Source organism: Schistocerca gregaria, chromosome X (genome assembly GCF_023897955.1).
Source record: "Schistocerca gregaria isolate iqSchGreg1 chromosome X, iqSchGreg1.2, whole genome shotgun sequence".
Lineage (NCBI taxonomy): Eukaryota > Metazoa > Arthropoda > Insecta > Orthoptera > Acrididae > Schistocerca > Schistocerca gregaria.
This window is the reverse complement of record NC_064931.1, coordinates 754,626,899-754,640,473: the sequence shown is the minus strand read 5'-3', so window position 1 is coordinate 754,640,473 and position 13,575 is coordinate 754,626,899. Positions and strand designations below refer to the sequence as shown.

The 13,575-nt window shown below is 43.9% G+C and overlaps 1 protein-coding gene and 1 pseudogene across 1 annotated transcript in view; one reads left to right on the top strand and one right to left on the bottom strand.

The window, feature by feature from the left end:
- LOC126299004 (circadian locomoter output cycles protein kaput) overlaps positions 1-13,575 on the top strand; it is a 701,868-nt gene that overhangs the window by 61,978 nt on the left and 626,315 nt on the right. The window lies entirely within an intron of this gene.
- LOC126299730 (5S ribosomal RNA) lies at positions 831-949 on the bottom strand (annotated as a pseudogene).

Genomic DNA, 13,575 nt, shown 5'->3' with positions numbered 1-13,575 from the left:
GTTTAGATTTCCTTACACGGAGCCCGCGGTCAGTGTTGGAAAATGGCAGCAAATGGAAGAGTACTTAAATAAATCTTAGTGTAGATGATTACTCTGGAATTCACACTGAAGTATTTATACGTTTTTTATTCCAGTCACAGATAACTTTTTTTGTATTTCAAGGTATTAAATTCGGTCCGTAATTACCATTTTCTGCTCTACAAAATGCAGACGCCTCTCGTCGTACAAAATATACCAAAATTACAAAAAAAAACTTATTTAATAAATGAATGCACTAAATAGTTTCAGTGGGAGTTAATAAAACTTAATATGTTGTACTATTAGGCCTATTATAAAGAGAAGGGTAGCTTCATTTAACGTCAATATGAAATATATTACAAAAAAAATAATTAAATTAACATTACTCCATTTAAATTGTGCAATGTTATTTTGAATCTAGTTTGTAATATACTTATTAATAATGTTAAACAAAGCCTCGCTTCCCTTTGTAGTCTGTATTACTAAGCGACTGTTCCGGAATCCAATACAAGATGCATGTTGTCTAACGGCTTTCAGTGATTCGCATAAGTATTGGCATAATTTTAAGTTCTGTCATAATCCGCTACATAAGGTATCTTTTTCTCTCCTCCCGAACAGGCCTTGGAAGGCCCAACTGTATCGACCTACCGCCGCATCATCCTCTGGCGGTTTGCGTCAGTAAATGCGGATATGGAAGGTCATGTAGTCATCACATCGCTCTTCCGGCCACTGTCAGTTTTCGTGAGAGAAAGCGCTACATTACATTCGAGTACCTCTTGGATTGCCCTCACAAGGGCTGAGTGCACCCTGCTTGCCAACAGCGCTCGGTAGACCCGGACGGTCACCCATCCAAGTACTAGCTGAGTCCGACAGCGCTTAACTTCGATGTACTGACGGGGATCGGTGTCACCTCTGCGGCAAGGCCGCTGGCATATAAGGTACACTCTCATGTTAAAAGTTTAACACACATACTCAAGTACGAGGGGTATCCAGAAAGTAAGTTCCGAGCAGTCGCCATATGGAAACTACAGCGAAAATCTGATGAAGCTTTGCACATAATTATGTGCTGGACTGTGTTTCTAGTATGCCCGTCTGTTGCGTCACGCTGCACATTCCAGTTCCGAGCGCAAAATGAGTATGTAAAGATGTCTAGAAAATAATGTTATACATTTTCTTCTTCATGACAATTCTCGGCCGCACACTGCAGGTCAGTGAAGACACTCCTGCAGCGTTTGCGATGGGAAGTGTTTGATCACCCACTATACAGTCCGGGCGTTGCTCCCTCAGATTTTCATCTCTGCTCAAATGAACCTCTGGCTATGAAGACAGCATTTTGCCACAGAGAACAATCTGAAGACCAGCCTAAGTGGCTGACTTCTATAACGAGTGTATTGCAGAGTTCATACGACGCTACGACAGATGTCTAAGTCGGAGGGGTGGCTATGAGGAGATGTAGCTGGAAGATTTAGCTAAGTTTTGAACATAAAACATTACTGATTTTCACTGTGGATTCCAATTCACGATGGAACAGAACTTGCTTTCTGGACAAATCTGGCATTACAGTCAGAATCTGAGAGTTTTTCTTGTGGCAGCGTAACTGACGGCGAGCAAATATCCGGACTTTAATCAGACAGTATTTGAGAATGACAGCACTTAGCAACTTCCAACGAATTTTACTGATAATTTCAAACTTCTACGAAACTTCTTGTTGCTAACATCCTCCCACCCCACCCTACAAAATAATGAAAGGAAAAAAGTTTATCGCTTACTACATTTTCGTACAGCAGAACTTCAGCATCAGACATGACGTTTTAATTTGTTACTTCTTTTCTACCGCAACAGTTTGGAAACAACATTCACATATATGACTGAACGTACTTGCAAGATTATATCGTTGTACGGCACATACACTGATCAGCCAGAACTTTATAATCACCTACCTAATAGGCGCTATGTCCACCTTTGGCACGGATAACAGCGGCAGCGCGTCGTGGCATGGAGGTAATGAGACTTTAGAAGGTCGCTGGAGGGAGTTGGTACCACATCTGCACACACAAGTCGCCTAATTCCCGTAAATTCCGGGGAGACGGGGGGCGATGTGTTCTGACGCCAGGTTCAATCACATCCCAAATGTTTTTGATCGGCCTCAGATTTGGAGAGTTGGGGGGCCAGCACATCAGTCGGAAGTCACCATTGTGTTCCTCGAACCACTCCATCACATTTCTGGCCTTGTAACATGGCGCGTTATCTTGTTGAAAAATGCCACTGTCGCAAGGAAACATAATCGTCACGAAGGGTTTTACGCGTTCCGCAACCAGTGTACGATACTCCTTGGGCGTCATGGTGCCTTGCACGAGCTCCACCGACCCGTGAATGCCTTCGTCAATGTTCCCCAGACCATAATGGAGCCGCCGCCAGCTGACCTCCGTCCCACAGTACAGGTGTCAAGGAGCTGTTCTCCTGGAAGACGACGGATTCGTGCCCTCCCATCGGCGTGGTGAAGAAGGTATCGGGATTCATCAGACCATGCAATGCTCTGCCACTGCGCCGGAGTCCAGTGCCGATGGTCACGTGTCCATTTCAGTTGTAGTGGCCGATGTCGTGATGTTAACATTGCCATACACATTGGTCATCGGGTGCTAAGGCCCATCGTTAGGAGTGTCCGGTGCACTGTCTGTTCAGACACACTTGTACTCGGCCCAGCATTAAAGTCTGACGTTAGTCCCGCCACAGTTCGCCACCTTTCCTGTTTTACTAGTCTGCTCAGCCTACGACGACCGACTTATGTAATGAGGGGTGGCCACCCAACACCACGACGTCTGGACGTGGTTTCATCACGTGTCGAAGAAACTCACCACAGCACACCTCGAACATCCGACGCGTCGCGCAGTTTCCGAAATGCTCGTGGCGAGCCTCCGGAACATCACAGTCTGTCCTCGGTCAAATTCAGATCGTGCGCCTTCCGCACTCTACACACGGACAGCACGCTCGCTCATGCAGCATGCACTGTGCGTGTGTCTGACTAGCAGTCATTCCTCGCCACGCGACGCTGCTATCGCCTATACGGGTTTATATCTATAGTGTGACACTGGACATAGTCTTGTGGATGTTCAGTGTATTTCAGAACATAAGACTTCATAAACACTGGGAGGCGTGAAAAACTGGCTTTTGCTTAAAATGGAGCACAAATTACCTATACTACATTCATCCAGTGTTTCATGTACTGTTTCCAATAAACTTTAAGCATAATTTGAAAACTTTTTCTTAATGTCAAATCTTCAACAAATTATCTCTTTTGTGAAGTAATTAGACAAAAAAAATGGTTAAAATGTCTCTGAGCACTATGGGACTTAACATCTGGGGTCATCAGACCCCTAGATCGTAGAAGTACTTAAACCTAACCAACCTAAGGACATCACAGACATCAGACATCCATGCCCTAGGCAGGTTTCGAACCTGCGACCGTAGCAGTCGCTCGGTTCTGGACTGAAGCGCCTATAACCTCTCGGCCGCCGCGGCCGGCTAAATTAAACGTTTGAAGCTGTTTTATACATGGGAGTTCGTCCCGATGGTTTACTAGTTGTAGTACAGGGGAAGGACAAAAATATGGAAGCCCCAAAATCACAACACATTACCTTCCTTCACGCTAAATACTGGCAAGTTCGGGCATCAGTCATGGAGGGCGATAGCGTTCACGCACCCTTCTCTCAAAAGTAGACCACAAATGCTCAAACATATTTTGATCTGGCAGCTGTTGTGGCCAACTGAGACGCGGAAATTCATCGTCGTGCTCACAAAACTAACTCTGGACGATGTATTCTGTACGAACATGGAGCCTGTCGTGTATTGAACACAGTGTCACAATTAGGGAAGCAATATTGAACCATGGGTTGGGCCTGATCAGCCAAAATACTCACCTAATCCTTAACGGTAATCCAACCTTGCTGAGTAATCATGGGACATGAAATATCAAGACATGGCTGTCCAAATTATTAGCCAAGCCCAAGACATATTCACTCTTGGGGCGTAAACTCGACCAGAATTTGGAAACAGTGAGAAACAAGACTCATCCGATCGAATTTCTTTGTTCTATTACTCCATAGCTCACGTTTTACGGCTTCGGCATCACCTTTTCCTATTACAGAGATTTACATCACTGATGTTCAGGTTTGGAGTTCCATCTCGCCCTGCAATCCCAGTTTGTGGAGCTCCCTTCGTGTTGTTTTGGTGCTGGCAGGGTTCGCGAGTGTAACATACAGTTCTGCAGTGACTCTTGCAGCTATCGTCCTCTTCTTCTTCGTCACAATCCTCTTCAATGACAGTGTGTCACCATCACTTAACACACACTTTCGTCTACTTTATGATTTAGCGGATGACAGTCTTTCCCTGTAGTCGGTATATATCTCCCATACGGTGCTTCTTGGAATACCAATAACTTCGTTACCTTTGGGTACGGAAGCACCCATCACACGAGCATGTTCGAATTCAATTAGCTTCCACGTAATGCACTCAAATTACACAGAATACTGTACTCACTGCAACTGATGCTTGCAACGTATGGAGGACATCGCACAGGCGCCCTCCGTGGACAAATACGGAAGCACAACCTGAAATTTTAGCTAACGTCTGTATTTCTGTTCAAGCATGCATTTCTCGCTGTGGATCCGTATTTTTGCCCTATCCTTGTATAATATGCTAGGACTCGCACGAGAGCACTTATATTAAGTTTTATTAGGACCGCCGGCCGGCCTGGCCGTGCGGTTCTAGGCGCTGCAATCTGGAACCGAGCGACCGCTACGGTCGCAGTTTCGAATCCTGCCTCGGGCATGGATGTGTGTGATGTCCTTAGGTTAGTTAGGTTTAATTAGTTTTAAGTTCTAGGCGACTGATGACCTCAGAAGTTAAGTTTCAAAGTGCTCAGAGCCATTTGAACCATTTATTAGGACCAACTGAAACGATGTTATGCATTTATTTATTAAATAAGTAGTTGATGCAGAAGTCATTTCAGCTGTTGTTGTGCAGCAACGACACTTGGCGTGCCATACTGCATGCTCTATAGTCGTCGCTGCTCGGAAGTCTAACAAGTTTCTTTATAGAGGCAGCACGGCAATTACAACTGTCCATGTGTTACTTAAATTGTGTATGTATACGAAGAAAGGTTGTATGGCTAATTATTGTGACTGTACCATTTTTACCCATGCCGACTCGATATGATTAGCAAATTGAGTTTGCTCAGGTGCGTGACTGCTCCAAAAATGGCTCTGAGCACTATGCGACTTAACTTCTGAGGTCATCAGTCGCCTAGAACTTAGAACTTATTAAACCTAACTAACCTAAGGACATCACACACATCCATGCCCGAGGCAGGATTCGAACCTGAGACCGTAGCGGTCGCTCGGTTCCAGACTGTAGCGCCTAGAACCGAACGGCCACTCCGGCCGGCCGTGACTGTTTCCTTTATGGTTAAGCTCATTTCTGATGCCTTGTCTTTTGATTTTAGTATCTTTTGTACTAGATACCACTAAATTCTAAAAGTCTGAAAACTGACAATAGGGATCTAAACTAATAATCTGATGAAAAAAAATTTCACTATCTGTAAGTGGAATAATGAATAAATAAATGTCTTTTTGGATCACTGGTAAGATTTTTGTTCCCACAATGTCGCAGCTTGTCACACTCAACAGTTTTTCAGAGAGCTCGTAGAACCACTTTCAGCCTATGTCTCGACCGATCCACTATCTAAGAGCACGTGCAAAGAATGAAAACCTACGTCTTTCCATGAGAGCTCTGATTTCTCTGACTACGATGATGGTTGTTTCTTCCTATGAAAGTAGGGTACAACAAAATATTTTCTTAAATTTGATGATGACTGGGCCCAGAGACTTCACAAAAAGTTTGGATGAAATCATTCCGCTTTAGGCTATTAAAACATTGTTTATTGTATGCAGTAAATAATAAATTCAGTGCAATAAATAATTTGCAACAGCCTCAAGCAGAATGATTACATTTAAAAATATTTTAGTATTTGGAGGAAAAAGTTGGTGATTTAAATTTCGCGAAAAGATTTCGTCGCAACGAAAAATGCCTCTGTTTTAATGATTGTCACCCCAACTCGATTATCACATCCGTGACTCTCCTCCGTCACTTTCACCTGGAGAAGATCCCACACCGCGCAGCAGTGCTCTATAAAAGAACGGACAAGCGTGGTGTAGGCAATTCAGTACATATGTTGCGTCGCTGAAATGTCCTGCCAACAAAATGTGGTCCTTCCTTCGACTTCCCCACAACATTTTCGGTGTGATGGTTCCAGTTTAAGCTGTTTATAATTGTATTCCTGTGTATCGATTGCATCGCCAACCTTCATATTTGTATGTTTATCGTGCAACCGAAATATAGCGGTATTTTATTTTATTTTATTTTTATCATGTGGAGGATCTAGAACTTTCCGATGTTTTACGGTCAGCTGCTACTTTTCTCACTACACAGATATATTTTCTAAATCATTTAGCCTTTCTTTTTCATCTTTGGGACACTTTAATAGACGAAAATGACAGAAACATCTGCAAATAAACTAAGAGGGCTCCTCGAATCGTCTCCTAAATCGTTTTTGTAGATGAAGAATTGCAGAGCGTCTTCCACTAGATGACTTCCTGCCAATTACTACGAGGGTGTGCTGATAAGTAATGCCACCGAATTTTTTTGCGAAAACTCTTACCGCTTTTTAAATAAAATAAGCGTTATTAACATTCTACATCTTTATTCGTCATGTCTACGTATGTATTCCTCAACATGGTCACCCTGGCGACGAACACATTTCTCCCAGTGAGAGAGTAGTTTGTTGATACCGTTAGTGTAGAATGTTTGGTTTTGTTGAACGAACCACAACCATTCCTCTACTTGCACCACTTCATCAGTACTGAAGTGTAGCCCACGAAGGTATTCTTTAAGTTTTCGAAATATATGAAAATCGGATGGGACCAACTCGGGACTGTACGGAAGATGATCGATGACAGTGAATCCAAGGCGTCGAACTGTTGCAGATATCGCAGTGCTCGTGCGTGGTCTGGAATTGTCATGCTGAAGGAGAGGGTGCTCCATACGTGGACGAACGCTTAGAATTCGAAACTCAATTACAGCATGTTGTTACTCACACACCGTCGTAGTATCGTTAAACACTGCCACGCTAAGCGCCACAATTTCGAACCCTCTTGCGTCAGATGGCTGAAAACATGCAGACATGAAGAATAAAGATGTAGAGTACTAACAACGTTTGTGTTATTTAAAAAGCCTTAAGATTTTACACGTAAGATACTCGGAGGCATTACTTTCCAGCAAGCTCTCATACGAAAAGCGAACTTTCTGGGAGGAAATCACGAATATAGTCACACAACTGAGACGAAGCTCCTTAGGCACACGATTTAATTACAAGCCACTTGTGAGTAAAGGTGTCGCACCTCAGTCCTCGAAAGTTCTTCGTACCGACAAAGTTTTGAAATTAATAAAAAAAAAAATGGTTCAAATGCCTCTGAGCACTATGGGACTTAACTTCTGAGGTCGTCAGTCCCCTAGAACTTAGAACTACTAAAACTTAACTAACCTACGGACGTCACACACATCCATGCCCGAGGCAGTATTCGAACCTGCGATCGTAGCGGTCGCGCGGTTCCAGACTGAAGCGCCTAGAATCGCTTCGCCACTCCGGCCGTCGAAATTTATCAGTATCTTTGTTTCTGTCCACTGTTTGTATTCCGAATTTCCAGCTCGCTCATCACATCATTTATTTTATACAGGATCGACCATTTTAATCCGTAAGGAGGAATAAATCGGTATAGAGATGGGATATAGCAAAATGCTTCAGATAAAAGTTGTAGGTGGCATAGAGGATTACGATTTGCTACTAATGGCCGTGACCTTAAACATGATTTTCAAGGTGATTTGGAAGTTAAAGAGATTTTTTTTTAAATGAGGTTATATTTCATTCAAGATTTGAAAACAGCGTCAAATTTTACGTGTAAAATGATACATTATTGAACGTAATGGCGAAGTTAAGTGAAGGTCAAATAAGCAGGCACGTATGCTTTTGAAAACAGCCACGAGTCTCACTTTGTATTTTTTATTTTTTTATTATCTATATTTTCCGAAAACGTAGTTTTAACAGTCGCTCCCGCTACAGGCAAAGCCTGCTTTTGCTAAGCAAACACGTCTTTTGTTCTAGAAGGGATTAAATCGGATTTGACGAGGGATATAGCAAAAACCAATGTTAGATGCAGATCGGAAGGAGTACCCATGATTTTAAAGGTAATTATGGAAGGTCATTCGAAAGTTGTGTTTTGCTTCATGAAAACCCATATTTGTGACGTCAGATTTGAAAAGAGCAAACATGGATTTGAGCTTTGAGTTTTAAATAACGTGTTTATAGGCGAAAATAAATAAATAGCAGCCTATAAATGTTACTGTGGCATTTGCAAGAGAGAACAAACATAAAAAACGTACACAATCGATTTACAAAGCGCTGAGTGAGTCCACTCGCGTCTCATTCCGCGGTATGTCCCTTCAAATTTGTATCCAACATTGTATTTTGGTGTATCCCTCCTCTATTCGAAGTTAATCCCTACCGGAACTAAAAATGTGTTTGCTTATTTGACCTTCATTCAGACAGCCATGACCTTGAAAAATGTATTATTTTATACGTCAGATTTGCCACTCCTTTCAAATCTTGAGTCAAATATAAGAGCTCCCATTTAAAAAAAAAATCACTATAACCTACAAATCGCCTAGAAAATCACTTTCAAGGTCACAGTCATTAGTAGCAATGCGTGACCCTTTTTGTCACCAACAACTTAGATAAAACATTTCTATCCGAATTATTCCTCAGTATGGATCAAAATGGTCCACCATGTATAGTTAGAGAGAAAAGCTCAAAGACGCTATATTCCAGAAGGCAGTATATATGTGTTGTTCTCCCTTTAAAATCGTCAGCGTTATCTGAGTTCAGCCACCAACGCTTGACTCCAATTCACGGCACAATCTAACGACGAACGCCTCCCCGATTTCGAAATCCTGGTTATCTTTTGATTCGTCCAATTCGGCGAGACCTTCAATGGCGATAAAGAAACGCCGGGTTGTGGGAGGGAGAAGCCAGAGGCGAGAGGCGGGAGCCTTTAATTGCCATCAGTGTGCCGCTGTGCGCCTGCGCGAGGCGCTACGCAAGCGCAGCGGCCGCGGTCTCTGACGTCGCGTCGTGTCACACGAAAATGGCGGGGCGCTGCTCCAGGGTACAAACGCCTTGACAGCAAGCGTACTTGTTTGAAGATACTCCTAATTTCACATAAACTTAGATAAATAACGGTAACTTAATAATTTAGGTCTCGAATATTAGCCAAAATGTTGCACACATACTCTATCTGATTGAAAGTACCCAGAAACCTGTTAACAGACATTACAATGAAGTATGTCTTCCCTTTGCTTTTATGACGGTCTGAACTCTACTGACGAAATTTTCAGTGAGGTGTCTGAATGCCTGTGGATGAACAGCGGCCAGTTCTTCCTCAAGAGTCGATACCTCCCCCTCCCTCCCCCCTCCCCCAACTTCACTGTTGTGAAACAAACTATGCGGCCGTGACGTACTCCTGGACATGCGTAGCCTGCGTATGGGCTTCCAGCAACGGCTATGTCAGAAGATCTGGATGTCTGGAAATTCTCCAAACCAATCGTCCCACTCATTACCGGTCGCTGTGGCCGAGCGGTTCTAAGCCCTTTAGTCCGGAACCGTGCTGCTGCTACGGCCGCAGGTTCGAATACTGCCTCGGGAATGGATGTGTGTGATGTCCTTAGTTACTAGGTTTAAGTAGTTCTAAAGCGAGGGGACTGATGACCTCAGATGTTAAGTCCCATAGTGCTTAGAGGCATTTGAACCATCCCACTCATTCTTCATACCATTGTTCAATAAAGGTTCTCCGCTTGACTGCGAGAACTAACGAAAGATAGTCCTTATAGCCCATGCCAGTAAAATCGTTCTCACCTGACTGAATGAGTGGCTGAAGACATTCTTACCTCCGCAAGTATTAGATGACCGAACTAGGGTTATTGCAGGCAAGAGAACTCCTGAGCAGATCCAAAATGTCCAGGAACTGATAGAGAAGACAAAGGAATATAATATCAAGATATTCATGTGTTTAGTGGATTACAAGAAAGCTTCCGACAAGGTGAAATGGTCAAAGCTGTGGGCTGTCCTCCTCGAGATAGATAAGCCGAAGCTTCTTGTATACCTAATCCGGCAACTGTACTTTTCGAACACAGCGACAGTAAGGATCAATAACACCTTCTCAGACACTTTTTCTACTAATTCTGGCGTCAGGCAAGCTGCATTCTCTCTCCACTATTGTTCAATGCATATAGTGAGCTGATTATGTGGGAGGTTCCCAAAGACGGCATCGTCGTAGGTGGCAGAAAATTTAACAATCTCAGATATGCATATGAAACTCTGATACCAACAACAGAAGAACATCAGCTGGAAACCATCAGGTTAATGTTGGCCGAATGAAGCAGAGAATATGGTCTTGAAATCAAGAACACAAAGCCCAAAGTGATGGTGTCGATCGTGTTAATAACAGACCTGACATCACAAGAACTGCTGCCTACGAAGTCGTCAGTCGCTTCGAGTATTTAGGATCTGTTGTCATTGATACTTGAGACTGAGAGCCTAAGATCCGTAGGCGCATTTCGACTGCCAGGCATTCTACAGCAAAAGTTGCTCACTTCTGGAAGGATACCTCCATCACTGCCTAGACAAACTCACCCTCGTCCGAACTCTAGTCTTCGCCATCATGATCTATGCAACAGAGGCCTGGACGATGAAGACGGCGGATCGTCGCAGGATTGATACTCTGGAAATGTGGTGCTATAGAAGATTACTTACAATACCATGGACAGCGCAGCGAACTAACGAATAGATCCTGAGGCAGCTCAATATCAGAACAAGACTGTCGACTCTTGTCAATCAAAATTAGTTGAAATATGACCAAAAAGAAAAGGAAAGAAGGGCCATAAAGGGAAAAGTCTATGGCTGAAGCCTATTGGACGCCACCATTGCGGTGGATATACCAGATTAAGAACGTGACCGCAATGGGCTTGCAGCAAGCAAGTCACCATGGCCAAACAGAGCTTTCTGGAGGGGGTTCTCAAGGGGCTTACCTCGTGATGCCACTATATACTTGCTCTGTGCTAGACAACAGAGAGAGAGAGACTGACACTCTCTCTATAGAGGCAGATTCTTATATAGTTCAGACATATAATTTTTAAAGCACCTCAACTGAAGCTGTTATGGTTTTCTCCTGGCTCTCACTCCAATGAGTTTGTTATTTCGTTTATCCTCCGGTGCCTGAGTTGCATTTTGCACTCCTACCCCGCAATGCACCTCCAACAGCAAGGCGCTCCCACCCCCTTGATACGAGCCCAGTTCGCTTCAAAGCTCTCTTACACACATCGTTGGAGTAAAGGTGATGTCATCCAACGTTACACGAACCTCCAAAAAGCTCTGTATCCAACAGGAAATTAGGTGTTTGTACAGGATCCACAGGGCTGATGTGGCTTAACCATCTAACTCGTCAGTGATTGAGCAAGCTAAACATATTAACGGCACCTGTTCGCTTTAGAACATCGCCATCTGGTACTTGATCTCGCCGAGAGGCCTGAAGGATCTTCGCGAAACTGCAGACTTCCTTTTTATTTCGCAAAGTGGTCGTCCAGGCATCACTGTCACACGCAAACATGCTGAATGTCCAGCAACGATTATTCGAAGTTTGTTATTTTCTGTTTGCAGTGTATTATAGGAAGCCATTTTCTTGAGACTGGGCGTAACTGCCGTTAATTTACCAATTCTGTTGGTGACAACGTCCAGTTATGGTCAAGCCTAGGTAAGTGAAGCTGTTTACTACCTCCAAAGGACGTGCGATAAGGGTAACGGAGGAGGAGCGTCTGTGTCCTTGCTATAATGTTAGTTTCCTTGAAACTGACGCCTAAGACCAAAGTTAGGTCACACGGCTGATAACCGATCGATGAGGTGCTATAGCTATTGTACGTTACACCTGCCCTTTCGACGATTAATGTGTTTCTCTTCGAAGGATGGAAGTTCTACTGAGGTCACAACCTTGAGATATCTGGGTATTTGTATTATGTTCATGAATTAACATGGCGTTGCCTATGAGGCGACTTGTGCGTCGAACCACTCAAAATGCCTCAAGGGAAGTTTGAAACAGTTTACATTGTTTCTTGATACATTACTGGCAATTAAAATTGCTACATTAAGAAGAAATGCAAATGATAAACGGGTATTCATTGGTCGTAACACATCTGAAATGTAAGGTCCACTGTTCAAAGTGCCGCCAATGCGAACAAGAGGTGACCGAGACGTGTAACCAATGGCACCCCATACCATCACGTCGGGTGATACGCCTGTATGGCGATGAAGAATACTCGCTTCCAATGTGCGTTCACAGTCATGTCGCCAAACACGGATGCGACCATCATGATGCTGTAAACAGTACCTGGATTCATCCAAAAAAAATGACGTTTTGCCATTCGTTCACCCACGTTCGTCATTGAGTACACCATCGCAGGCGCTCCTGTCAGTGTTGCAGCGTCAAGGGTAACCGCAGCCATGGTCTCCGAGCTGATAGTCCATGCTGCTGCAAACGTCGTCGAACTGTTCGTGCAAATGGCTGTTGTCTTGCAAACGTTCCCATCTGTTGACTCAGGGATCGAGACGTGGCTGCACGATCCGTTACAGCCATGCGGATAAGATGCCTGTCTTGCTGACTGCTAGTGATACGAGGCCGTTGGGATCCAGCACGGCGTTCCGTATTACCCTCCTGAACCCACCGAATCCATATTCTGCTAACCGTCATGGGATGTCAACCAACGCGAGCAGTAATGTCGCAATACGATAAACCTCAATCGCGATAGGCTACAATCCGACCTTTATCAAAGTCGGAAACGTGACGGTACGCATTCCTCCTCCTTACACGAGGTATCACAACAACGTTTCACCAGGCATCGCCGGTCAACTGCTGTTTGTGTATGAGAAATCGGTTGGAAACTTTCCTCATGTCAGCACGTTGTAGGTGTCACCACCGGCGCCAACCTTGTGTGAATCCTCTAAAAATCTAATCATTTGCGTATCACAGAATCTTCTTCCTGTCGGTTAAATTTTGCGTCTGTAGCACGTCATCTTCGTGGTGTAGCAATTTTAATGGCCAGTAGTGTATAATAGATCGTTAGCTGTGAAGTGTGATTACATTCATCTATTTCAATTGGGGCAAGCAGCTTTCGTGCTATGTACTTACAATATTATACGCTGTCCCGTTACATTAATGTGATCACCTGTCAAAAGTCTGAGCAGCCACCTTTCGCAGGGCAGATCGCTGCGATACACGCAGAAAGGAAGTTAGTGATGTTCTGAAAGATACCGGCAGGGATATGGTGCTATCCCGACTTCAGTCACCTGGACAACTACTCTAGTTTTCTTGGTTCAGGATCCGTACCGCAAACAGCTGCTCG